Raw genomic sequence first — 14,242 nt, 5'->3', positions numbered from 1 at the left:
CACTTGCAAGAAGGAGATAGTCACTGGCTAAGAAAGGAAGACTGGGGCAGGTATGGTCTTGGGAAAGATGGGGAGTTCAGTGTTGGACATACTATGTTTGAGATGCCTATTAGGCCAGTAGTTGGATATGTAAAAGTCAGCAATCCAGAGGAAAGATTTGGGTTTGACATAATTCAGGGGTCATAAACATACAGATGACACTTTTAAATGTGCAACAAAGAGAAGAGAACAAAGACAAGGACAGAGCTCTGCTGAGGCCTCTAACACTTAAAGGTCTGGAAGGCAAGGAGGACTAACGAAGCGAGACTGAGAGCAGCCTCAGCGGTGGAGGAGGACCAAAGGAGAGGGAGGTTCCAAGGGAAGAAAGGATTCCACAGAGAATGGCCAAGTGAGGCCACTTCAAAGATGGAAGATGAAGCTGAGGCTGAGGGTGCTGAATCAATAACTGGACTGAACAATGTGGAGGCCATTGGTGACATTGATAGAAGCTGGATTTAGTGGAATCGTGTGACCAAGTTCTGCTTGGAATAAGTTCAGAGGGACTAGGAAGAGAGGAAATAGTGACAGTAAGTCTAGACAAATCTTTTGAGAATTTTTCCGCAGAGGTTTATAGAGAAATGTGGTGGTTGCTGGTGGGCATCCAAAGTCAAAGACAAACTTCAGTGTCTTTTCATTCCATTTTCCAAAGACAATAATTGTGGAAAAAATTCATTTCTAAGGGCTAGAAATGCTCTACTGATTGATCCATGCTGACTATTTAATTATCTAGGGGTCTAGACTAATGAGACAGCTCCCTGGATGAGATACACTGGACTGCCCATATTTACAAAGACCAAAGAGGTCATGTTGAAAGTGTCCCATGCTGAGGTGGGCACAACACCAATTATCTACAATATTCCTAAAGAGGAAGGCAGGAACCTAGTTTTTGTTTTGTTTTTTGAATGGAGCAAATATATAGGACTAGGAAAATAATAAGATTGAAATTCTGAAAATCTTATCAAATCATTGTTTAAAAAGAAACATTCTCCTCACCAATCTCCAGGCCTACACTAGACAAAGGGTGGACTCATTGATTCTAAAAACAACATTTAACATGTATACACCATTATGTATAAATAGATAACTGTTGAGAACCTCCTGTATAGAAGTCTACTCAATGATCTCTGGTTACCTAAATGGGAAGGAAATCCGAAAAAGAGGGGATACATGTTTGAGTAGAGCTGATTCACTTTTCTGTACAGTAGAAACTAATGCAACATCGTAAAGCAACTGTACTCCAATAAAAATTAAACAGATAAATAAATGTCTTACATTTACATGTTAACCCATTAAAGCCACACAACAGCCTGTGATGTAGATTAACTGTTGCCCTGCATCTACTGCTGTGTAACAAACAAGCCCCAATGTAGGGATAGGATCACAGCTATTTTATTACACAAACAGAATCTGTGGGTCAGGACACACAGTTCATAGTGTGGGATATGGCTCGTCTCTGCTCTTTATTGCCTGTGGCCTCAGGTGGGAAGATGCACAAGGGCGACTCAAGGTGCTGGGGGCTGCACTTATCTGAGGTTCATTCATCCACAGGTCTGGCTGCTGGGCAGGGAGGACTCACAGGCTGTGGACCAGAGGCCTCTTCAAATAGGCATTCTCATCATTTTGTATATGCATCTCAGAGCTCCATAAACAAAAGTTCCACCAAATGAGACAGAAACTGCTTGACCTTTAAAATCCCATCTCAGAAATTATAGCCTCACTTCTTTTTTTTTAATTTATTTACTTTTTAACTGAAGGATAATTGCTTTCCAGAATTATGCTGTTTTCTGTCAAACATCAACATGAATCAGCCATCACAACCTCACTTCTGATGCCCTGTATTGGTCAAAGTCTTCATCCAAATTCAATTTCCCCAGTTCAGTTGAACTCTGCCCAAATTCAAAGGGAGGAGACACAGACCTCTCAAAGAACTCGCAGCCATGTTTTGAAATTACCACACTCTATTTTTGCAGAGGGAGGAGAATTAACACCAGGTGCTTAAGTAACTTGCCCAAGGTCATAGAGCTGAGTTAAGTCTATCTGAACTACTCACCCTACTCCTTCCTGATCTCCTGTACGAAGCAGCAATCCCAGCCCCCTTCCCAAGATTTACCCTGGTTGCATCACTCTTTTTTTCTCCATAGCACTAATCACCCCAGACATGACCTATGATCACGGGGACTTTGTCTCGTTTAGTCTTACATTCCTGTCTACCAAGACAGTATCTGGCATGTCTTTAAAAAATGATGCTTTTAAAAAAATGGGAAAAAAATCTTTTTATTTTACCAATACCAAATATTTAAAGAAACTCAAAAATTCCCAAGAGGTCAATCTTTCAAAATTAAATTTTGCTCAACCACAAGCCTTTTTTTTTAATTTTTATTTTTCATTTATTTTTATTAGTTGGAGGCTAATTACTTTACAATATTGTAGTGGGTTTTGCCATACAATGACATGAATCAGCCATGGATTTACATGTGTTCCCCATCCCGATCCCCCCCTCCCGCCTCCCTCTCCATCCCATCCCTCTGGGTCTTCCCAGTGCACCAGCCCTGAGCACTTGTTCAATGCATCCAACCTGGGCTGGTGATCTGTTTCACCCTTGATAGTATACTTGTTTCAATGCTGTTCTCTCAGAACATCCCACCCTCGCCTTCTCCCATAGAGTCCCAAAGTCTGTTCTGTACATCTGTGTCTCTTTCTCTGTTTGGCATATAGGGTTATCGTTACCATCTTTTTAAATTCCATATATATGTGTTAGTATACTGTATTGGTCTTTATCTTTCTGGCTTACTTCACTCTGTATAATGGGCTCCAGTTTCATCCATCTCATTAGAACTGATTCAAATGAATTCTTTTTAATGGCTGAGCAATATTCCATGGTGTATATGTACCACAGCTTTCTTATCATTCATCTGCTGATGGGCATCTAGGTTGCTTCCATGTCCTGGCTATTATAAACAGTACTGCGATGAACATTGGGGTGCACGTATCTCTTTCAGATCTGATTTCCTTGGTGTGTATGCCCAGGAGTGGGATTGCTGGGTCATATGGCAGTTCTATTTCCAGTTTTTTAAGGAATCTCCACACCATTCTCCATAGCGGCTGTACTAGTTTGCATTCCCACCAACAGTGTAAGAGGGTTCCCTTTTCTCCACACCCTCTCCAGCGTTTATTGCTTGTAGACTTTTGGATAACAGCCATCCTGACTGGCATGTAATGGTACCTCTTTGTGGTTTTGATTTGCATTTCTCTGATAATGAGTGATATTGAGCATCTTTTCATGTGTTTGTTAGCCATCTGTATGTCTTCTTTGGAGAAATGTCTGTTTAGATCTTTGGCCCATTTTTTTATTGGGTCATTTGTTTTTCTGGAATTGAGCTGCAGGAGTTGCTTGTATATTTTTGAGGTTAATCCTTTGTCTGTTGCTTCATTTGCTATTATATTCTCCCATTCTGAAGGCTGTCTTTTCACCTTGCTTATAGTTTCCTTTGTTGTGCAAAAGCTTTTAAGTTTCATGAGGTCCCATTTGTTTATTTTTGCTTTTATTTCCAATATTCTGGGAGGTGGGCCATAGAGGATCCTGCTGTGATTTATGTCGGAGAGTGTTTTGCCTATATTCTCCTCTAGGAGTTTTATAGTTTCTGGTCTCACATTTAGATCTTTAATCCATTTTGAGTTTATTTTTGTGTATGGTGTTAGGAAGTGTTCTAATTTCATTCTTTTACAAGTGGTTGACCAGTTTTCCAGCACCACTTGTTAAAGAGGTTGTCTTTTTTCCATTGTATATTCTTGCCTCCTTTGTTGAAGATAAGGTGTCCGTAGGTACGTGGATTTATCTCTCGGCTTTCTATTTTGTTGCATTGATCTGTATTTCTGTCTTTGTCAACCACAAGCCTTAAAGATAGAGATTATAAGCCCCTAAAACACTCTCAACTTTATCCCTATAGACTCCTGGACTCATAACACTGAAAGGCTGCATATTTGTGGGCATACTTTTTTATTAGTGATAAAGAAAAATGGAAGCCACCAAAACAGAGACTGGTTTAGCTAGCCTTTGTAAGAGCCTGTGGTTCTATTCTACTTGCTAGATCATTTGCTGAGACTCTCTGGTGTCTCATCCCTTCCCTGCATCCAGCATCAGTCTCTCATCTGTCCAACACAGACCCAGTCATCCCCAAATCCTTATAGTCCCCCGGAGATATCGTGTTTCACCTTTACCAGAATATGTTTCCCTCCACTCTTCCTTGCTTTCCTGGTTCAAATGAAGCATATGGGCTTCCACAGTGGGCTGAATGGTGCCCCTCAAAAATGTTAGTTCCTAATCCCTGGAATCTGTGACCTTGCCTGATTTTTAAAAAAAAAAAAAAGTTGTAAATGGGGATTAAAGGGAAGATTTGGAGATGAAAGGATTACCCTGAATTATTCACATGGGCTCTTCAATGCCATGACAAGTATGCTTATAAGAGACAGAGGGAGAACAGATAGTAGAGAAGAGGAAGTGGCCACATGAGCCCAGAGATGCAAACTGGAGTGATATGTTATAAGTAAAATAAACAAACAAACAAAATAGCAGCCACTAGAAGCTAGAAGAGGCAAGGAGGGGTCCACCCCTGGAACCTCTGAAAAGAGCCTGGCTGACAACGCCTTGATTTCAGCTCAGTGCACTCGATTTCCAACCTCTGGCTTCCCAAACTGTGGACCTCCAACCACAGCTCTGCCAGCCCCCAGAGGTTAGAGTTACCTTCGGCTCCCACTCCAGACACTGAGGAGTGAAGACAAGCCATCCCTCTGTGTTCCTGTTCAGATTCCTAACCTGCAAAATCTCTGAGCCTAGTGAGGTAGTTGCCTTATCCGCCTAGGTCTGGAGACAATCTGTAACTCAGTTCATAAGTCATGAGAACATGCTGCTACTACTGCTCAACGTCCTCTATTTCCCCCCAATGACACGAGTGCCTAGATTAGCTGAATATTCTACTGTAAAAAAATCCAGAGTTTTTCTTCTGATTTTTAAATTTTAGTAACTAGCCAAAACTTTTTCTAAAATTCAGTGGAGGGTGAAGAAATTCCATCTGCACTTCCCAATTGGCCCATGAGTCACCGATTTGCGACCTCCTAAACTGTAATTAAGTACTATCTGCCATTACCCCAGAGGTTTGTAAGCTCACAAATGCTATCTTCATGTCCCTCACACTTTACAGCCTGAAGATGAGGTTAACCAGGGACTTGACCTACAAGCCCTGGATGAGGTCAGGAGACCTAACCAGCAACCCAACCTAGGGCTTCCCCTCTCTTCCCTTAACTGACAAGTGAGGGCAGAAGTATCAACCTTCATTGCTGTGAAGTTAGTTATAAACAAGCATGTGTGTAAAGAAGCAATTTGTAACGGATGATGTGCTAAGTACTTTTAATGGGTGCATGGTGGATCCCAAAAAGGTGTGTCCTAATCCCTAGAATCAGTGAATGTGACCTTTCTTGGAGAAAAGGTTTTGCAGAGATCAGCCAGGCCCTAAATCTATTGAGAAGTGTCCTTATGAGAGACACAAAGGGAAACACACACACCCACAGGAAAAGGCCACGTGCAGAGATGAAACAGATGTAGCCGCAAGCCAAGGAATGAGAGTGACCCCCAGACACTGGAAGACACAAAGAACGAAACCTTGTCCTGGAGGTTCCAGAAGGATCACAACCCTGCCGAAACCCTGACTTCAAACTTCTGGGCTCCCAAACTGTGAGAGAATAAATTTCTGTTGTTTTAAGTCACTCAATCTGTGGTCATCATTACATCATCTTTTTAGAACACTAATGCAGAACATAGCAGAACGGTCATGGCCTCACTATGGATTCCTTTGAGTGTTGCATCTTGTGGGCACTTTGTAATCCATTGGTCATCTGTCTGGCCAATCTAGCTTGAGGAGACTCCTCCCTGAAGTCACCCATCTGGTCATTAATCAGTAATGCCTTGTGAAATCACATCCATTCTGGGAGGAATTACTCAAATCATGCATTGTTGTTCAATGTTGTATTATCTCTCCTATTGAGAAGCTCCTAGAGGTGGTGAGTCATATAACATAAGAGACGTCCTGGAAAAGCGGTCCCCAAACCACACTCATCAGAACTGCCTGGAACAGGTCCTAGAAATGCTGAACCTCAGACCCTATCCTAGACTTAGTGAGTCAACCGCCAGAGGTGGGTAGGATAAGAGAGGGGATTGAGGATCAGTAGCTTGAATAAGCTCATTAAGTATCTGCTATGCTCACTAAAATTTGAAAACCACTAACACGGGAAGGATCTATCATGGCCTTCAGTCGGATAGCCTGGGACTGATTTCTAGCCCTGCTCATCATTATCCATAAAAGCTGAGGCTCTCTGGGACTTCTCTGGTGGTCCAGTGGTTAAGATTCCATGCTTCCAACACAGGGAGTCCAGGTTCAATCCCTGGTTGAGGAGTTAAGATCCCACCTACCTCACAGCCAAAAGAACAAAACATAAAACAGAAGCAATATTGTAACAAACTCAACATAGACTTAAAAATGGCCTAAAACAACAGCAACAAAAATCTTAAAAAATAAATGTCTAAGGGTCAGTTTCCTCCTCTGTAAAATGGAGATAGCCAGGATGGCGCATCGAAGGGTTGTGCTTGCTTAAACCATGCATGTAAATTTCCTAGTGCAGTTGCTTAATAAACTCCAGATATTGTTAGCCATGATGGGGGTGGCGATGATGACCCTGCCCCCACTAAGCAAGTAGTCTGAGGTCACCCATATTTAATACCACGTGAGCCTCCTGATTTTTCCAGTGGTCATGAATGGATGTGAGAGTTGGACTGTGAAAAAAGCTGAGTGCCGAAGAACTGATGCTTTTGAACTGTGGTGTTGGAGAAGACTCTTGAGAGTCCCTTGGACTGCAAGGAGATCCAACCAGTCCCTCCTATTGGAGATCAGTCCTGGGTGTTCATTGGAAGGACTGATGCTGAAGCTGAAACTCCAATACTTCGGCCACCTCAATGGAAGAGTTGACTCATTAGAAAAGACCCTGATGCTGGGAGGGATTGGGGGCAGGAGGAGAAGGGGACGACAGAGGATGAGATGGCTGGATGGCATCACCGACTCGATGGGCATGAGTTTGAGTAAACTCCAGAAGTCGGTGATGGACAGGGAGGCCTGGTGTGCTGCGATTCACGGGGTCGCAAAGAGTCAGACACGACTGAGCGACTGAACTGACCTGAACTGAGCCTCCTGAGTGGTCCCCCTGTTCAAATCCACCATTCGCCATCATGAGTCATTCACTGCAAAGTTCTAATCCGGATCCCATTTAACTGATGAAATTTGTACCACATTCTCCAAGAAAGAGGATGAATATAGTAATGATTCAAATCTCTCTCTTTTTTTAGATCTTCTAAGACTACTATTAAGTCTTTGGTATTTGTTGCTGTGCTTAGTTGTTCCAACTCTTTGCAACCTCATGGACTGTAGCCTGCCAGACTCCTCTGTCCATGGAGATTCTCCAGACTAGGGTACTGGAGTAGGTTGCCATGCCCTCCTCCAGGGGATCTTCCCAACCCTCAGTATATGTTCTTAAGGGTAAAAGAAGAAAATTTTGACTTTGTCAGTCTTTTGCTTAAAGTCATCTGTCTGAGCGTGACACACAGTAACCCATGTGACCCCTTCAAACTGCTTCCCCCATCTCAGCTCATTCTGCCTTCTTCCTTGAAACATTTGCAGTTTCTAAACAGCCTGGTACAATTTCAACCCTCTGTGCCTTTCTGCCTTCTCTCTCCTCTGTCTCCGATGCCCTCCTCCTTCCCTAGCCCTCATCCAGTCATCTGTAGCAATCGTATTCACTTTGCAGGGCTCAGCTAAACCGTCACCTCCTTTCTGAAGGCTTTCCTGAATCCTTTATATTACTCCAATGATCCTCAGGACTGAGCTCTTCTTGCCTTCTCTGCTCCACCCTCTTCCCAGCACACACACTACATAGCAGCTAGAGTCCCAAGCTAAAACCACAGACTACCTGTCATTAAATCCTAGGACCATGACTTAGTAGTTAGTCGTGTGACCTAATCTTTCTGGGCCTCTGTTCCCTGATTCATACAATCTGAATTGTTGCAAACCTTCAATGAAGTGATTCTCAGTAATCATTGAACATGGTGCCTGACACAGTAAGTAACTAGAAGTATTTACCACTCTGGCTATTATACTTTGGCATCGTCTAAAAATAATAATAAAGTCGCCTCTGTCTTTTGCTTTCCAGACACCCACAGAATAGTTTTAAAGACCATCAGTGATTCGATATGTGAGTCACAGAAGCCTGGGCTTGGAAGGAACCTCAGAGGTCATTTGCTCCAACTCACTTTTAACCACAGGAGGTCAACATCACTGTCACTCAGGGTAGAAGCCAGAGGGCTCTGTTTACATGACTGATGGACCCAAGCCAAAACAAAACACTCTGCAAACTTCACTGTCACAACTTCCTTGAGAAGCAGGTGTGGAGCAAGGACGCAGAGCCCCAGTGTCTCAATGAAGAAACTGAGTCACACAGTGAGGCGACCAGCAAAAGGTCACACGGTCGGCCAGGAGGCCAGTTCCTAGAGAACCTCCTCCACCTATCAGTTGACAATCTCAAGACCAGGAAGTTGTTTGGGTCACAAATAATGTTCTTATGGGAAACGAATGTGAGGATATAAACATGAGCTTATGAGAACCGAGCAATGAGGTAACGTTCAGCGCTTTGTTGTTCTTTATTGGACCTTTGTTTGCTTTCATTTCAGAAAAGCCTTGCAATGGAAATGGATGATGAAGCATCCTGGGAAGCAGCATGGGCTCAGAGAAAATAGGAAAGTGTTGTCATTAGACACAGCTCTGCCTCAATCCCCACACTGCCTGTCACTGGATGGATGGATCTGGCCCCATCCTGCAGACCCTCAGAGCTTCATCTTCATCTGTAGGATGGCAGTAATGGTAATGCCTCCCTTATGGGGTTGTCAGTAGAATCTTGGATGATGTATCTAGAACCCTTGACACATAATAGACGCTCTATAAATAGCTACTATTGCTATGATTGGGGGTGTTAGGACACCTATAAGTGTGAACTCTTTAGAAGGAGGTGGAAAGTGCTAGAAAAGACTGATGAGGGTTAGGGAGTTAGTACCTCCAGGAAGTAAATATTTGTGGAGCACTGGCTGTGTGCCAGGAACTGTTCTAGAACCCTACAAGTGTGCCTTCACATTTGTAACCTCCTCCCCAGGTATGGTGCCTAGGAAGCATTCAATAAATATTTGCTACTTATTGTATAAGTTGAAGGTATGAATTGAATGAACCATTCATTCATATAATCCTCACAGATCTACTAAATAAATATTATAATTTTCACCTTAAAAATTTAAAAAACAGAAGCCTGGAGCAGAGAAACTACTTCTCCAAAGTCACATAGTAAGCAGAGGAATTGACCAGGTAAGGCCTCTTTCAAAAGTGTGTTTAAAACCTCTGGTGGCTCAGACAGTAAAGAATCTGTGTGTGACATGAGAGACCCAGGTTTGATCCCTGGGTCGGGAAGATCCCCTGGAGAAGGGAATGGCTACCCACTTCTGTATTCTTGCCTGGACAATTCCACGGACCCAGGATCCTGACAGTTGGACACAACTGATCATCTTTCACTTTCAGAAGATGAGATGGGTGTAGCTAAGGCAAGAATACGAGGGAGAGAATTCTAGGTAGAGGAAACAGCCCATGTGAAGGCTGTGAGGTAGGCTGGAGACCAGCGTGTTAGAGGGGCAAAGAAAATGCCAGTGCATCCAGAGCACAAGGACTGTGGCCTAAGATGAGTTTGGAGGACTTCTCTCATGGTGCAGTGGTTAAAAATCTGCCTTGCAATGTAGGGGGACACAGGTTCAATCCCTGGTGGGGCAACTAAGATCCCACAGGCCATGGGGCAACTAAGCCCATGAACCACAACTCCTGAGTCCTTGTGATGCAGTTACTATAGCTTGAGTGCCCTAGAGCCCAGGCTCCACAACAAGAGAATACCCCCCACTCACCACAACTAGAGAAAGCCAGAGACAGCAACGTAGAGCCCATGAGCCACTACAAAGACCCAGTGTAGCCAAAAATAAAAGATAATAAGGTGATTTGGGGGAGCAATGTGGGAGTCAGAGCAAGTAGGAGATTATGAGATCTGGTCAAGATTTTTGGATTTCATTCTAGGCACAAAGGGAAGCCTTGTCTTTAAAGCAGAGGAGGGACATGAGTCAAATCTCTTCTTGGTGTTGGCCAGGAAGAGAGACAGGAATAGACTCCAGCAGGTTGTCCTAGCAGAAGCCCAGGCAAGCACTGCTGTGGCCGGTCCCAGGTTGAGAGGAGCAGGATAAAGTGGACAGTCGGGAGGGAGCTTTGGACAGTGTACCCAGCAGGCTATGCTGATGGCTGGTGTGAATGGTTATGGGAAAGTGAAAAGTGAAACACAATCCTCTGGCCTAAGCCATTTGGTGAGACTCTAAAACCTAAATGAAAAGCAGAGGGAGAGATTAAAAGCCTCATTGGGGCATGTTAGGTCGAAAGGCTTGTGAGTCACCCAAGTGGAGGTGATGTGATGAAACCTAAGGGCTAGCTGGAGACCTGCCTTAGAAAGTTCTTCATATAGGGATATTTAAAGCTGTGGCAATGCATGAAATCCCCTGGGTTTGGAGTGGAGGATGAGGGAGTTCAATATAGCATAAGAAGTGGACCAAACCCTGGGAAGCTTTCCTGGTGGTTCAGATGGTAAAGAATCTGCCCACAATGCTGGAGACCCAGGTTCAATCACTGGGTTGGGAAGGTACCACAGAGAAGGAAATGGCCACCCACTCCAGTATTCTTGCCTGGAGAATTTCATGGACAGAGAAGCCTGGCAGGCTACAGTCCATGAGATCACAAAGAGTCAGACACAACTGAGCAACTAACACTTTTACTTTCAAATCCTGGGGAACCCTAACAGGAGGCTGGGAGGAGTGAGAGAAGGAAAATAAGGAGCAATTAATCACCAAGGAGGAAAACCAGGAGGGCCTGGGATGCTTCAGAAACCAGGGCCAGTAAGAACAGCCATCATCAAAAAGCCTACAAATAAATACTGGAGAGGATGTGGAGAAAGGGGAACCCTCCTGCACTGTTGGTGGGAATGTCAACTGGTGTAGCAGCTATGAAAAAGAATCTGGAGATTCCATTTAAAAAATTAACAATAGAGCTACCAAATGATCTAGCAATCTCACCCCTTGGCATCTATCTGCAAAAGACAAAAACTGTAATTCAAAAAGATTCACGCACCCCGATGTTCATAGTAGCAGCACTGTTTACAATTGCGAGACATGGAAGCAACCTAAATGTCCATCAACAGATGAATGGGTAAAGAAGATATGGCATGTATATACAGTGGAATGTTAGTCATAAAAAAGGGAAATATTGCTATTTGCCACAATAAGGATGGACCTAGAAATATCATACTAAGTGAAGTAAGTCAGAGAAAAACAAACGTTAGACGATATTACTTATTTATGAAATCTAAAAAGAATAAACAAATTACAAATGAACTCATTTGCAAAACAGAAACAGACTCACCAACATAGAAAACAAACTTAGGATTACCAAAGGGGAAAGGGTAGAAGGATAAACAAGGAGTATGAGATTAACAAGGAAAAAAAAGAAAGAAACCAGGAGAAAAACTGGCACTGGCTCAAAGGACACAGAAGCCTAGAATCAGAAGGTCAGGTCAACTCGTTCAACGGCCTCGTTTTCATATGGGAATCTGCAGTGCAGATAGGGGAAGTGACTTGCCCGATTGCACATTTAGATAACCTCAGAACTTTCTAACAAGGATAATTATCACCCTGTAGTGAAATAGACTCTCTCTCTCCTCAGGCAGTGGACCCTTTGCCACAAAGAGAAGCTGGCTAGGACCACTCAGTGTGACTGAAGAGTCCTATGTGTTTCCAGGGTAAGGGGTGGCGGTGATTTCTCTTCATTTTAAGGTTGTAAAATAAGTGGCTCTCAAGTATAACTGGAACACTTTGGGTCTCAGGATCCCAGAGGTTTCTTGCAATGAATTAAAACATCAAGATCCATAAATGCAAATAAATGACCCTATTGATGAGCAATAGAATATTTGCCCAAATCAGTTTGCGAAAAGCATGCACCACAGAAGTTTCTGGCTGAGGCTCTCTAACGATGCCAGGAAAGAGATAAAAGGTATTAGCAGGCTTCACTATGGTTGTCATAGCAGAGATGGTTGGATGGCATCACTGATTCAATGGACATGAACTTGGGCAAACTCCAGGAGATGGTGAGGGGCAGGAAGGCCTGGTGTGCTGCAGCCCGTGGGGTCGCAGTCAGACATGACTTGGCAACTGAACAGCGACCATAGGGTTGTCCCCTCTGTTGGGGAATCTCTCTGCACCTGTATTGTGACTGAAAAGTATCAAGAGCTTAGAGATGGAAGATCGTGCGTCTCCAGTGTCCCATGAACTCCAGAGGGGAATCCCAGATCCCCCCACTCCCGGGAGCCCAGGTGCACCCTCCCCACCAGGGCGCACAGGCTAAGACTCTGCAGGCATCTGGGGGAGAGAGCACGCTGCCTCTGTAAACGTTATCTGCTCAACTTCTTCGTGAGAGAAGCCGGTGAAGCAATACATCCCCAACGTCTGGAGGGAAGCAGGCGAAGATAAGGCCGCTGAAAGAAGGCCTCTTCTTTCCTGGCCGCAGAAGTAAATCCCTCAAAAAACCCTTAGAACATTTTAGCCGAGGCGTTGGAGGGTGGAGAGGACTAAGAGCCTCTCTCACTTCTCTTGCTTTTGTTACCATATCCCCAGCCTTCCGACAGGCTTTCTCTTTTGCTCCATCTCCTCTCTCCTCCTCTTCCCTTCGCTTCTCTTAGGATCCTGTGCGCATGTCATCTGGCTGCTCTGTTTAGTCCCAGGTGCTAGGAGTAGCAGGTCCTGACATAACCAAGGTGATTTGGTCCCTGAAACTTAGAAGAAGGAGGCAAAGGTGGGTGTGAATAAGACATATAAAGGCTATTGACACTAGGTATAAAGTAGGTAACTGACCTGAACCTATTGTATGGCTCAGGGAACTCTATTCTATGCCCAGTGGTACCCTAAACGAGAAGGAAATTTTTGAAAGAGAGGATATAAGTTTAAGTATAGCTGATCTACTTGCTCTACAGTAGAAAAGGACACAACGTTGTAAAGCAATTCTCCTCCAATAAAAATTAATTTTAAAAGAAATTTGTAACTGTGCAGGGGATGAAAGAACCAGAGAGAAACTGCACTAGGGGCAGTGATTCTATTTTCTCACAAAGTGATGATATAGAATGAGGAAGCTGAATCAGAGCTACAGAGGAGAATAGGAGTGAGAGCTAGCCAAGGGTCACCACGAGGACTGTTAGAGGTCACTGGGCATCAGCTGAGTCACGATGCTGCGAAAGTGTGGTGGCACCCATCAGCCTAGTCATGTATTTCGCTCCAATAGCACTCAGAAGTCAGGGTACAGGAGGCTGTATCCTGATCACAAATGATCAGCCTGGGAGTTTTACTGAACAGTAGTGGCAGAAAACCAAGGAAGCAAAGCTGTTACACAGAGAACACTTCTGATAATCAACCAAGTGGTCCAGGTTAAGTGGGCAAGCAGTCACGGTGGGAGCCACTGACTGACCAAGAGGAAAATGGAGGAGAAACCCGAAAGGGGCCAGACATTTGGAAGCCAGAGTCGGAGGAAGAGAGGCTGACAGTGAAACTTTCAGAGCTGGAGCCCTTTGGGGCTAACATGAGATGAAGTATGACCATGGGGTTGGGATGGAGCAAGTGTGAAGGCCACTGAGGTCAACAAGGTCAAGGAATGAGGAAGCAATGATGCTGAAGGCAGTTTCATTGCCACTGAGGTCAGTTGTGATGATGGAAAAAGTGAGATGAAAGGAAAGACACTGAGCCAGGACCAGTCTCCAGTAAATGGTGGGGAAGGGACAACAGCAGGTAAAGGCTGGTGTGAGCCTCCAAGGAGAAGGCGTCATGATAGGAGGAAGGAGCAACAGAAGTCTGAAAGTAACAATGGGGATCAATGAGGGAGCTGGTCCTCCACTGTGAAGCCACCCAGGTGATGGCTTCACACAGGATCATTATGCTATTAGTCTCTCTGTTTTTGAATACATTGGAAGTCTTCCATAATAAAAAGTTGGTGGAAAA

Source organism: Odocoileus virginianus, chromosome 15, assembly GCF_023699985.2.
Source record: "Odocoileus virginianus isolate 20LAN1187 ecotype Illinois chromosome 15, Ovbor_1.2, whole genome shotgun sequence".
Classification (NCBI taxonomy): domain Eukaryota; kingdom Metazoa; phylum Chordata; class Mammalia; order Artiodactyla; family Cervidae; genus Odocoileus; species Odocoileus virginianus.
Note: the sequence above shows the minus strand (reverse complement) of the source record.